We start from the raw sequence: 12,968 nt of genomic DNA, 5'->3' as shown, positions 1-12,968 counted from the left end.
CATAGGATTGCTGAAAACCAAAGACAGAGACAAAAATGACCACAGAATGGCCAGACGCAGTGGCTCACACCTGTAATCTCAGCACTTTGGGAGGCCGAGGCAGGTGGATCACCTGAGGTCAGGAGTTCCAGACCAGCCTAGCCAAGATGGTGAAATCCAATCTCTACTAAACATACAAAAATTAGTCAGGCGCGGTGGCAGGCGTCTATAATCCCAGCTACTCACTCGGGAGGCTGAGCCAGGAGAATCGCTTGAACTGGGTGGCAGAAGTTGCAATGAGCCGAGATCACACCACTGTACCCCAGCCTGGGCAATAAAGTAAGACTCTGTCTCAAAGAAAACAAACAGACAAACAAAAAACCGCAGAAAAAAATACACTTACTTAAAAATAAACATGTTAGTTTGGTGGACAGATGATTTCTCAGCAGAAATGTTGTGTAGTGGACAGAATCAGAGTGGTCCCCACAAGCCTTGCCTCCTGGGGTTCATGCCTTTGTGTGATTTTTCCATCTTGTGTGGAGACAGGGCCTGTGGCCTGCTTCTAACCAATAGAACAAGGCAGGCCAGGTGTGGTGGCTCAATATCTGTGATCCTAGCACTTTGGTGGGTGGATCACTTGAGGTCAGGAGTTTGAGACCAACCTGGACAACATGGTGAAGCTCCGTCTCTATTAAAAATACGAAAATTAGCTGAGCATGGTGGTGCACGCCTGTAATCCCAGCTACTCAGGAGGCTGAGGCAGGAGAATCGCTTGAACCGGGGAGGCAGAGTTTGCAGTGAGCCGAGATCGCGCCATTGCACTCCAGGCTAGGCGACAGAAAGAGACTCCATTTCAAAAAAAAAAAATCTGTTCATCGAAAGATGCTATTAAGCCGGGCGCGGTGGCTCAAGCCTGTAATCCCAGCACTTTGGGAGGCCGAGACGGGCGGATCATGAGGTCAGGAGATCGAGACCATCCTGGCTAACACGGTGAAACCTCGTCTCTACTAAAAAAATACAAAAAACTAGCTGGGCGAGGTGGCCGGCGCCTGTAGTCCCAGCTACTTGGGAGGCTGAGGCAGGAGAATGGCGGGAACCCGGGAGGTGGAGGTTGCAGTGAGCTGAGATCCGGCCACTGCACTCCAGCCTGGGCGACAGAGCGAGACTCCGTCTCAAAAAAAAAAAAAAAAAAAAAGAAAGATGCTATTAAAAGAGCAAAAAGGCAAGCCACAGAATAAGATAAGACATTTGCAATATTTTAGCAGGTAAAGAGTTAATATCCAGAATATATAAAGAACTGCCACAAATCAATAAGAAAAAGGCACAGTCGAATAGAAAAATGGGCAAAAGACTAAACGGGCAATTCACAAAACAGAGTATCTAAATAGCCAACAAGTATGTGAAAATGTTCTTAACCTTGTTAATCATATAGAAATGTCAAACTAAAACTAGAATTGTATACTACCAACACTCAAAAAATAGTTTAGCTTTTTTTTTTTTGAGATGGAGTCTTGTTCTTTTGCCCAGGCTGGAGTGCAGGGGCGTGATCTCAGCTCACCGCAACCTCCACCTCCCATGTTCAAGCGATTCTTTCCTCAGCTGGCATTACAGGCGCCTGCCACCATGCCCGGCTAATTTTTGTATTTTTAGTAGAGACAGGGTTTTACTATATTGGCGAGGCTGGTCTTAAACTCTTGACTTCAAGTGATCCATTCGCCTCAGCCTCCCAAAGTGTCAGGATTACAGACATGAGCCACTGTACCCAGCCTAGAAAAATTTTTAATAGCAATACCAAGGATTTATGAGAAGGTGGAGCAACTGGAACTCTCACACACATAGCTGGTGAGAGTGTAAATTAAAACATTCATTTTGGAAAATGTGTTGTAGATTTTTCTAAAGTTGAACATACTAGCAATTTTAGTCTTAGGTATCCACTTTACATAAATGCACACATATGCATACCAAATAACATGTATGAGAATGTACATAGCAGTTTTATTCATAAGAAACCCAAGTAGAAGCAACACAAATGTCCATCAACAGTAGAATGGGTAAATAAAACAATGAAGTATTCTAAAGTAGGGCACTATTGCCATTTTGGGCGAGATAACTTTTTGCTGTGAGGGGCTAACCTGTGTATACCACATACGATTTAGGAGCACCACTGGCCTCTACCCACTAGACTGCAGTACAACTAACACTACCCTAGTTGTGACAACCAAAAATGTCCCCAGAGATTGTCGAATGTCCCCTAGGGAGATTAAATCACCACCAATTCCCATCCCCAAGAATCACTGCTCTAAAGTCAATAGAAATAAAAAACTTCGGCTACATGCAACATTATAGACAAACGTCAAATATGTAACATGTGAAAGTGGCTAGGCACAAAAGTACATGCTGTCTGATTTCATTTAAATAAAGTTCTAAAACTGGAAATATTAATCAATGTAATACAACTTGGGATCTTCATGACTTTGGGGGAAGGTATTGACTAGGAAGGGACATAAGAAAGGTGGTCTCCAGTCGGACTTGGTGGCTCATGCCTGTAATCCTAGCACTTTGGGAGGCCAAAGTGGGAGGATTACCTGAGGTCAGGAGTTCGAGACCAGTCTGGCCAACATGGTGAAACCCTGTCTCTACTAAAAATACAAAAATTAGCTGGGTGTGGTGGCACACGCCTGTAATCCCACCTACTTGGGCTGAGACAGGAGAATTGCTTGAGCCCAGGAGATGGAGGTTACAGTGAGCCGAGATCTTGGCACTGCTGCACTCCAGTCTGGCCAACAGAATAAGACTCTGTCTCAAAAAAAAAAGAAAAAGAAAAAGAAAGAAAGGCGGTTTCCTGATGATACTCTATATGGACCCTAATCTGGGTAATATTTCCAGGGGTGTGTTCCTTTGTGAAAGTTTATCAAGCCATATCCTTCTGGTTTTGCTATATATACTCTGCTTTAAAGAAAGGTTATTCAAGAATATATGTCTGTGAATCTGGAGATGAGGAGAGACATAATTCTAGAATATGAAGCAAATGTTAAAATGTTACTTTAAAAAATACAAACAGAAGGGAATCTGACATCTCAATTTGGAAGAGAAAGAAAAACTGAGCTTTATTAGAACAACAGGTGGCAGGAAAAGAAGTGGCAAAGCTGAGTGAAAAGAAAGAAAAGGCCGGGCGTGGTGGCTCACGCCTGTAATCCCAGCACTTTGGGAGGCTGAGACAGGAGGATCACGAGGTCAGGAGATCGAGACCATCCTGGCTAACATGGTGAAACCCCGTCTCTACTAAAAATACAAAAAAAAAAAAAAAAAAAATTACCCGGGCATGGTGGAGGGTGCCTATAGTCCCAGCTACTTGGGTGGCTAAGGCAGGAGAATGGCATGAACCCGGGAGGCGGAGATTGCAGTGAGCCAGGATCGCGCCACTGCACTCCAGCCTGGGAGACAGCACGACTCTGTCTCAAAAAAAAAAAAGAAAGAAAGAAAAGAAATCTTATTTCTCCAAAGAATAGAAAGTGAGCTAATGCAGAAAATTCAACCCAGGACTAGAAGGTAAAAAAGGATTTCTACTCTGGTAGAAACTGCTAGTTACTCATGTTAATCCTTCCTCTCATTCTTCTTAACTAACAGAACCGCAAATGTATTCTATGCAACAATTTGACCACTAACACACTGCATTTTCCAGCTTTTCTTGCAAGTAATCTTGTTCAAAGTGATGTGGACGTGAATGCAGATGCTGCGGCAGCCATCCGTATAACCATAAGGTGACCTTGAGGATGGAAATGTAGTGGAGCACAAAGAAGGAGCTTTGAATCCCTATGCCTATAGAGGCTGCCACCTCCACCCTGGAATGCCTGCTTCTGATATTTTACATAAAAGAGAAATAAACCTCTCTTTTGCTTAAACCATGTTTTTGTGTTTTCTGTCATATGCAGCTAAATGCCATTCAAAACTGACACAGTGACCCAGAGCTGCATGTGACAGAAAACACAAAAACATGGTTTAAACAAAAGAGAGGTGTATTTCTCTTTTACATAATTGCATTTACCTGCAGATGACAGGAAATGTTTCAAAAACACAAAAACATTTGTCTATAATGTTGCCTGTAGAAGTCTGGCCAAGAGAGAGCATTGGGGCCGGGCGCGGTGGCTCAAGCCTGTAATCCCAGCACTTTGGGAGGCCGAGACGGGCGGATCACGAGGTCAGGAGATCGAGACCATCCTGGCTAATATGGTGAAACCCCGTCTCTACTAAAAAATACAAAAAAAAACTAGCTGGGTGACGAGGCGGGCGCCTGTAGTCCCAGCTACTCGGGAGGCTGAGACAGGAGAATGGCTTGAACCCGGGAGGCGGAGCTTGCAGTGAGCTGAGAGCCGGCCACTGCACTCCAGCCTGGGCGGCAGAGCAAGACTCCGTCTCAAAAAAAAAAAAAAAAAAAAAAAAAAGAGAGAGCATTGGGAATTATAAACCTGAGCTGATGATCCTTGGCAGCAATAGAACCATAGTTCCCAACACAGCACAGCACAGGGGATGGGACAGAGACAACAAAGTATCAAGAAGAATCTGGAAACTTTATACACATAGGAGGAAAACATGGAGACTGAATGTGTACCATGTATTAAAAATGCATTAGGCAGGCACAGTGGCTCAAGCCTGTAATCCCAGCACTTTAGGAGGCCAAGGTGGGCGGATTACCTGAGGTCAGGAGTTCCAGACCAGCCTGGCCAACGTGGTGAAACCCTGTCTCTACTAAAAATACAAAAATTAGCCGGGTGTGGTGGTGGGCACCTGTAATCTCATCTACTGGGAGGCTGAGACAGGAGAATCGCTTGAACCAGGGAGGCAGAGGTTGCAGTGAGCCGAGACTGTGCCATTGTATACCAGCCTAAGCAACAAAAGCAAAACACCATCTCAAAAAAAAAAACAGTGTACATTTTGGATTTGCATAGATAAAAGTCTAGAGGGATACACTCCAATGAGAGTAGTTACCCTTACGGAGTAGAATTTGAGATAGGAGTAGAAATAGACTTTTTTTTTTTTTTTTTTTTGAGACGGAGTCTCACTCTGTCGCCCAGGCTGGAATACAGTGGTGTGATCTTGGCTCACTGCAACCTCCACCTCCTGGGTTCAAGCGATTCTCCTGCCTCAGCCTCCCAAGTAGCTGGGATTACAGGTGCCCATGACCACGTCCAGCTAACTTTTTGTATTTTTAGTAGAGACAGAGTTTCACCATTTTGGATAGGCTGGTCTTGAACTCCTGACCTTGTGATCCACCTGCCTCGGCCTCCTAAAGTGCTGGGATTACAGGCGTGAGCCACTGTGCCCGGCCTGATCTTAGACTTTTAAGTTTTATATGTTTTAGAATTATTGGAAATGTTTACAATAAGCAGGTATTTTTGTGGTTAAAAGTTGTTTAGAGCTTTTTTTTTTTTTTTAAAGAAATTTATTGTTTTACATTTGAGGACCTTGGGTATCTCCCATCTAGATTTCTAAAGTAGCTAAAAGCTAGCTATAGGGATTGAGATTTTAATTAGCGTTTAGCCAAAGGTAAGTGATGCGGAGGAAAAATCTTTGGGATGGGAAATAAGCAATTTGGGTTCTGATCTTGACTGGGGGTGACATCTGGGCTGTCACTTTACTTCTTTGGGCCTTAGTTTCCTTGTCTATAAGACTAAAATTTGCACTGGACAGTCCCTTCCAGCCTGACATTCTGTAAAATTTATAAACTGCCTCTCTGAGATTGAGGGGGAATTTTTTTTTTTTTTTTTTCTGAGACGGAGTCTCGCTCTGTCGCCCAGGCTGGAGTGCAGTGGCCGGATCTCAGCTCACTGCAAGCTCCGCCTCCCGGGTTCGCGCCATTCTCCTGCCTCAGCCTCCAGAGTAGCTGGGACTACAGGCGCCCGCCACCTCGCCCGGCTAATTTTTTGTATTTTTAGTAGAGACGGGGGTTTCACTGTGTTAGCCAGGATGGTCTCGATCTCCTGACCTCGTGATCCGCCCGTCTTGGCCTCCCAAAGTGCTGGGATTACAGGCTTGAGCCACCGCGCCCGGCCGATTGAGGGGGAATTCTTATTTATCTTTGTAACTCCTCTCCTAACACATAGTGCTTATTAATACTTGTTAAGAAATAAGTGAGTGAGTGAGTGATGTGGGAGGATGGTAGGGCAGCTGTGATACCCGTTTTGACATCACAGAATTTACGTGAAGTCTTTAAAGATCATATCGCTAAGTAGCATAAGATCTAGGTTTCCTGTTCAGAGTCTGACTACGCTGCAGAAAATCTGGATCCTGAAAAAGTAGAGAGAACAATTCTCTCTCCCAACACTGTGGAGGCAGCCTGTCAGCCCACAACTGCTGCTGCAGAATTTAAAGAAAACCGAAAATGTGAGAGCAGGATACTGCAAAATAAGCCTAAAAATATACACCTGCACAACATGAGAGGAAGCTGCGCGAGGATCAGAAGGACGTCCATGCATCATGGTACTAAATAAAGCTGACAGGCTGCCCTCTTTAGGTGGCATCTCACCTAACCCACATCAGCAATCCAGGCATAGGGTCACAGCCAGTCTTGCAGTGAGCCATCTGTCACGTGCTCCTGTGACAATCCACAAGAAAAAGTTCTCCTGGCAATCAAACAAGTTCCAAGGACATTCACACACAATCCTCAGTCCACTCTAAAAATAGCTGCAGACACATTTTCACAAGGAACATCTTTTCATTCATGATGCACGTCTTATCCAATATTGAGCTTCGCATGCTTCCCATGGAACGCAGGCTGTCTCAATTTATTCCATTCTGATGGTAACTTTACCCCTTGCCTAGGTCACGAGTTCTTAATTAAGTAGCAGCAAACACAAATCTCTTGATTGTATTGCCCCTCCCACTGGCAGAACACTGGGGCAAAGGAAAGTCTTGTGCTTCAATATGCAGTGATTCCTAGATTTGTACCATCCTGTCTGACCTGCTCAGAAAACGGAATTTGGGAAAGAAAGTTTCATAGACTTAGACACAGGGGCCTAATGAAGCAGAATGGTCAAAACGAGGTCTCTAAAGCTGGCTTAAGACAGACATAACTACACACAATATACAATCCTGGACTGGGAAAACAACTATTATTAAGTGCATTACAGGCCAGGCACAGTGGCTCATGCCTGTAATCCCAGCACTTTGGGAGGCCGAGGCAGGGAGATCACCTGAGGTTAGGAGTTCGAGACCAGCCTGGTCAACATGATGAATCTCCATGTTTATTACAAATACAAAAAAAATTTAGCCAGGCATGGTGGCGGGCACCTGTAATCCCAGCTACTCGAGAGGCTGAGGCAGGAGAATTGCTTGAACCTTGGAGGCAGAGGTTGCAGCGAGCCAAGATTGTGTCACTGTACTCCAGCCTGGATGATAAGAGCAAAACTCTGTCCCAAAATAATGATAATAATAATAATAATAAAGTGCATTACAGAGACAATGGAGAAATTTGAGTATGGATTATATATTTTATCAATGTTAACTTGATACTTTTTTTTTTTTTTTTGAGACAAAGTCTCACTCTTGTTGCCCAGGCTAGAGTGCAATGCGGAGATCTCAGCTCACTGCAACCTCTGCCTCCCAGGTTCAAGCAATTCTCCTGCCTCAACCGCCCGAGTAGCTAGGACTACAGGCGCTTGCCACCACGCCTGGCTAGCTTTTGTGTTTGTAGTAGAGACAGGGTTTCACCATGTTGGCCAGGCTGGTCTCGAGCTCCTGACCTCAGGTGATCCACCCTCCTCGGCCTCCCAAAGTGCTGGAAATACAGGTGTGAGCCGCCATGCCCAGCCCCCAACTTGATAACATTTAATAATATTGTATCAATGTTAAATTCCCTGTTTTTGGTCACTTCACAGTGGTTATCTCAGAATGTCTCTGTTCTTAGGAGACAAGTGGAGAAGTATTTAGGAGTAACATGGTGGTTCTCTACAGTCAGACATGCAGTGCAGGGACCAGAAGTGGAGACAAAAATATGGAGGCTCCTCCCTCTTACGCCACCATCTCCCCATAAATGTGTGTGTATTTGATGTTTGCAAGATATATGCAGGTTAGATACCTAGAAATGGAATTATAGCAAAAGTTTTAATTTTGGACTGCCTTAAATGTTTGCTTGTCCACACCCCACATCCCTCCTGGCACATCAAGGCAAAGAGACAGAAGGTCCTTGGAGCAGCTGCCCCTGACTCCTCCAGGATCTACTCCACTCCTCTGTGCTCTCTGGACCCAGCTTTCCTGGCTTCCTGACTAGCTGTACTCCCTATCCCACCACCTTTTTTTTATAACTCCAAATGTTATTGGAACAAGGAAGCAAAGGAGATTCACTTAAGATGCTGGAGGCAAGAAAATATTATAAATAATGCTATCTCTATTCATTTAAAAATTTACATAACATGGCAAATTTCCTAATCTTTTCAAAGAATCAACTTTTGGTTTATTTATCCTCTCCTTTGTATTTATTTTCCATGTCATTATTATTATTTTTTGAGTCAGGGTCTCACTCTATCACCCAGGCTGAAGTGCAATGGCACAGTCTCTGCTCACTGCAACCTCCTCCTCCTGGGCTCATGATCCTCCCACCTCAGCCTCCTGAGTAGCTGAGACTAAAGGCACCAGCTACCACACACAGCTAATTTTTGGTATTTTGGTAGAGGCAGGGTTTCCTCATGTAGTTCAGGCTGGTCTTGAATTCCTAAGCTCAAGCAATCCTCCTGCCTCAGCCTCCCAGAGTGCTGGGATTACAGGTGTGAGCCACTGCACCCAGCCCCTATTAATAATTTTGTTACTGTTTCTTGGTCAATGTTTTTTGTTTGTTTGTTTTTTGTATTTTGTTTATTTATTTTTTTTTTTTTTGAGTCAGAGTTTCACTTTTGTTGCCCAGGCTGGAGTGCAATGGGTGCGATCTCAGCTCACTGCAACCTCTGCCTCCTGGGTTTAAGCAATTCTCCTGTCTCAGCCTCTTGAGTAGCTGGTATTATAGACTCATGCCACCACACCTGGCTAATTTTTGTATTTTTAGTAGAGACAGGGTTTCATCATATTGATCAGGCTGGTCTCAAACTCCTGACCTCAGGTGATCTGCCCGTCTTGGTCTCCCAAAGTGCTGGGCTCATAGGTGTGAGCCACTGGGCCTGGTCTGGTCAATGTTTTTTATATTTACCCACATACATGTATTTGCCACATTCTTTGCAGTTAATTCTCCATTGTGTTCCAGGCCTTCAATCTGGAATCATTTTCCTTCTGATATATATATATATACATATATATATATATATGTATATTAGAATTTCCATTAATTAGGTCTGCTGGGTGTTTTTTAATTTTTAAAATTTATTTATTTAGTTAGTTGTTTTTTTTTTTTTTTTTTTTTTTGAGACAGTCTCACTCTGTCACCCAGGCTAGAGTGCAGTGGTGCAATCCTGGCTCACCGCAACCTTGTCCTCGCAGGTTCAAGCAATTCTCTTGCCTCAGCATCCCAAGTAGCTAGGACTACGGGCACGTGCCACAACCCCCAACTAATTTTTCTATTTTTAGTAGAGACAGGGTATCACCATGTTGGCCAGATTGATCTTGAACTCCTGACCTCAGGTGATCCACCTGTCTTGGCCTCCCGAAGTGTTGAGATTACAGCAGTGATCCACCAAGCCTGGCCTTTTTGTTTGTTTCAGAGACAAGGTCTTGCTCTGTTGCCCAGGCTGGAGTTGCAGACTCAACCTCCTGGGCTCAAGCAATCGAGTAGCTAGGACTATAGGAAGGTACTAGCATGCCCAGCTAATTTAGATCTGCTGTTAATAAACTGTCTGCTTGTTTGATGTCATTTTACTTGCATTCTTTTTTTCTCTTCTTCTTTTTTTGGAAACAGAATCTTGCTCTGTCGCCCAGGCTGGAGTGCAGTGGCAGGATCTTGGCTCACTGCAACCTCTGCCTCCTGGGTTCAAGCGATTCTACAGCCTCAGCCTCCAGAGTAGCTGGGATTACAGGCACGTATTACCACACCTGGCTAATTTTTGTATTTTTAGTAGAGACGGGGTTTCACCATGTTGGCCAGGATGGTCTCAAACTCCTGACCCTGTGATCTGCCTACCTCGGCCTCCCAGAGTGCCTACTTTTTTGTTTTTGTTGTTGTTGTTGTTTTTTAATGAGACAGGGTCTTGCTGTTGCCCAGGCTGGAGTGCAATGGCATGATGTTGACTCACTGCAACCTCTGTGTCCCAGGTTCAAGCGATTCTCCTGCCTCAGCCTCCCCAGTAGCTGGGATTACAGGCACCCACCACCATGCCGGGCTAATTCTTATTTTTTTAATATTATTATTACTATTTTTTGAGACAGAGTTTCACTCTTTCGCCCAGGCTGGAGTGAAGTGACTCAATCTCGGCTCACTGCAACCACCGCCCCCTGGGGTTCGAGTGATTCTCCTCCCTCAGCCTCCCGAACAGCTGGGATTACAGGCGCTTGCCACCACTCCTGGCTAATTTTTTTGTATTTTTAGTAGAGACAGGGTTTTGCCATGCCGGCCAGGCTGGTCTCGAATTCCTGACCTCAGGTGATCCACCCTCCTCAGTCTCCTAAAGTGCTAGGATTACAGGAATGAGCCACTGTGACCGGCCTTAATTATTGTATTTTTAGTAGAGACAGGTTTCACCATATTGGCCAGGTTGGTCTGGAACTCCTGACCTCAGGTTATCTGCCCACCTCGGCCTTCCAAACTGCTGGGACTACAGGCATGAGCCACCGTGAGCCACCAAGCCCAGCCCTGTTTTGTACACTTTTCTTTGCACACTTATCCTACCTAGAATTTGATAGACTCTCTGAATCTGTGGGAAATGGCTTTGTGATATGTCAACTTGGGTAAACTACAGTTTATAGATTTCTCTTCCTAGCATGTTTCCAGTTAGGCTAGGTTACAAGGGAGATTCATGAGGCTTGGAGAGTGGAAGGATAGCAGAAGACACTTTGTAGCATACATACACCTTCTCCCAGTTACTCAATCATACATTAGTCAGGTATTGCTGTACAAGGAATTTTTTAATTTTTATTTGTTTTTTGAGACAGAGTCTCGCCCTATTGCCCGGGCTGGAGTGCAATGGCACAATCTCGGCTCACTGCAACCTCTGCCTCCCAGGTTCAAGCGATTCTCCTGCCTCAGCCTCCCAAGTAGCTGGGATTACAGGCGCCTGCCACCATACCCAGCTAAATTTTTTTGTATTTTTAGTAGAGATGGGGTTTCACTATGTTGGTCAGGCTGGTCTCGAACTCCTGACCTTGTAATCCACCTGCCTCAGCCTCCCAAAGTGCTGGGATTACAGGCTTGAGCCATCGTGCCTGGCAGAGGAATTCTAAAATATAATGAATGTTTCAAATCAGTTGAGCTTCTGGCTTGGGCTTGCTTGGTTGATCTCTGCAGTTTGTTGGCGGCTTAATTGGAACTAGACAGTCTAAGAAGACCTCATTCACATATCTAGCAATTGGCAGCCAGTTTGGTCTTAAGGGTTGGAGGCAAGGTTCAGTTGGAATGACTGTCTGTGCTTCATGTAGTTTCTTTTTTGTGAGACAGAGTTTTGCTCTATCGCTCAAGTCGTGCAATCTCAGCTCACTGCAACCTCCATCTCCAGAGTTCAGGTGATTCTCCCGCCTCACCCTTTCAAGTAGCTTGCACTACATGTGTGCACCACCACGCCCAGCTAATTTTTGCATTTTTAGTAGAGACGGGCTTTCACCATGTTGCCCAGGCTGATCTCGAACTCCTGACCTCAAATAATAGGCCACCTTGGCCTCCCAAAGTGCTGGGATTACAGGCATGAGCCACCATGCCAGGCTGTTCATATAGTTTATTCTCCTCCAACAGGCCTGTCCAGGCTTCTTTAAATGGTGGTTTTGGAATTCCAAAGAGAAGTAAGAGAGAGCAAGCCCCAATGCATAGTTTATATTCCTTTGCTTTTGTCATGTCTGCTGTTGTCTCATTGGTCAAAACAAGTCATAGGGCCCAAGCCAGATACAGCAGGTGGAGTATAGACTCTCCTTTGATGGGAGGAATAGCCAAGTCATGTTACAAAGGGGTTAGTGCATAGAGATAATAAGAATTATTGGGCTGGGCGCGGTGGCTCAAGCCTGTAATCCCAGCACTTTGGGAGGCCAAGACGGGCGGATCACGAGGTCAGGAGATCGAGACCATCCTGGCTAACATGGTGAAACCCCGTCTCTACTAAAAAATACAAAAAAACTAGCTAGGTAAGGTGGCAGGCGCCTGTAGTCCCAGCTGCTGGGGAGGCTGAGGCAGGAGAATGGCGTGAACCCGGGAGGCGGAGCTTGCAGTGAGCCAAGATCCGGCCATTGCACTCCAGCCTGGGCGACAGAGCGAGACTCCGACTCAAAAAAAAAAAAAAGACCAAAAGCTAATACACAAATGGCAAAAGGATATGGACAGTTTCCAAAAGAAAATACAAGTGTCTTTTTCTGGCTGGCAGCAAGGGAAAGGAAAGAAGAAAAAAGCTTTAAAGACATTGAAATAATTTTTTTAAAGCTGATTTTTTTTAATTGCATGGTATAAAACTTTAAAAGGCACAAAAAGGTACAGTGAAAAATCTCCTCCTGTACTACATTTATCATGTCCTTTGATTTTACTTACAATAGATTTTGCCATGCAGGTATTTTTATTATTTCAAAATATTTAAATAGGCCAGGTGTGGCGGCTCAGCACTCTGGGAGGCCAAGGCAAGCAGATCACTTAAGGTCAGGAGTTCGAGACCAGCCTGGTCAACATGGTGAAACCCCATCTCTAATAAAAACACAAAAATTAGCCGATGTGGTGGTGCACGCCTGTAGTCCCAGCTACTTGGGAAGCTGAGGCATGAAAATCCCTTGAATTTGGGAGGCGGAGGCTGCGGTGAGCCAAGATCATACCATTGCACTCCAGCCTGGGAGACAGAACAAGACTCTGTCTTAAAACAAAACATTTAAATATTTTAAGCACTTAT

The sequence above is a fragment of the Rhinopithecus roxellana genome, chromosome 21 (genome assembly GCF_007565055.1).
Source record: "Rhinopithecus roxellana isolate Shanxi Qingling chromosome 21, ASM756505v1, whole genome shotgun sequence".
NCBI lineage: Eukaryota > Metazoa > Chordata > Mammalia > Primates > Cercopithecidae > Rhinopithecus > Rhinopithecus roxellana.
This window is presented reverse-complemented; position numbering follows the sequence as displayed.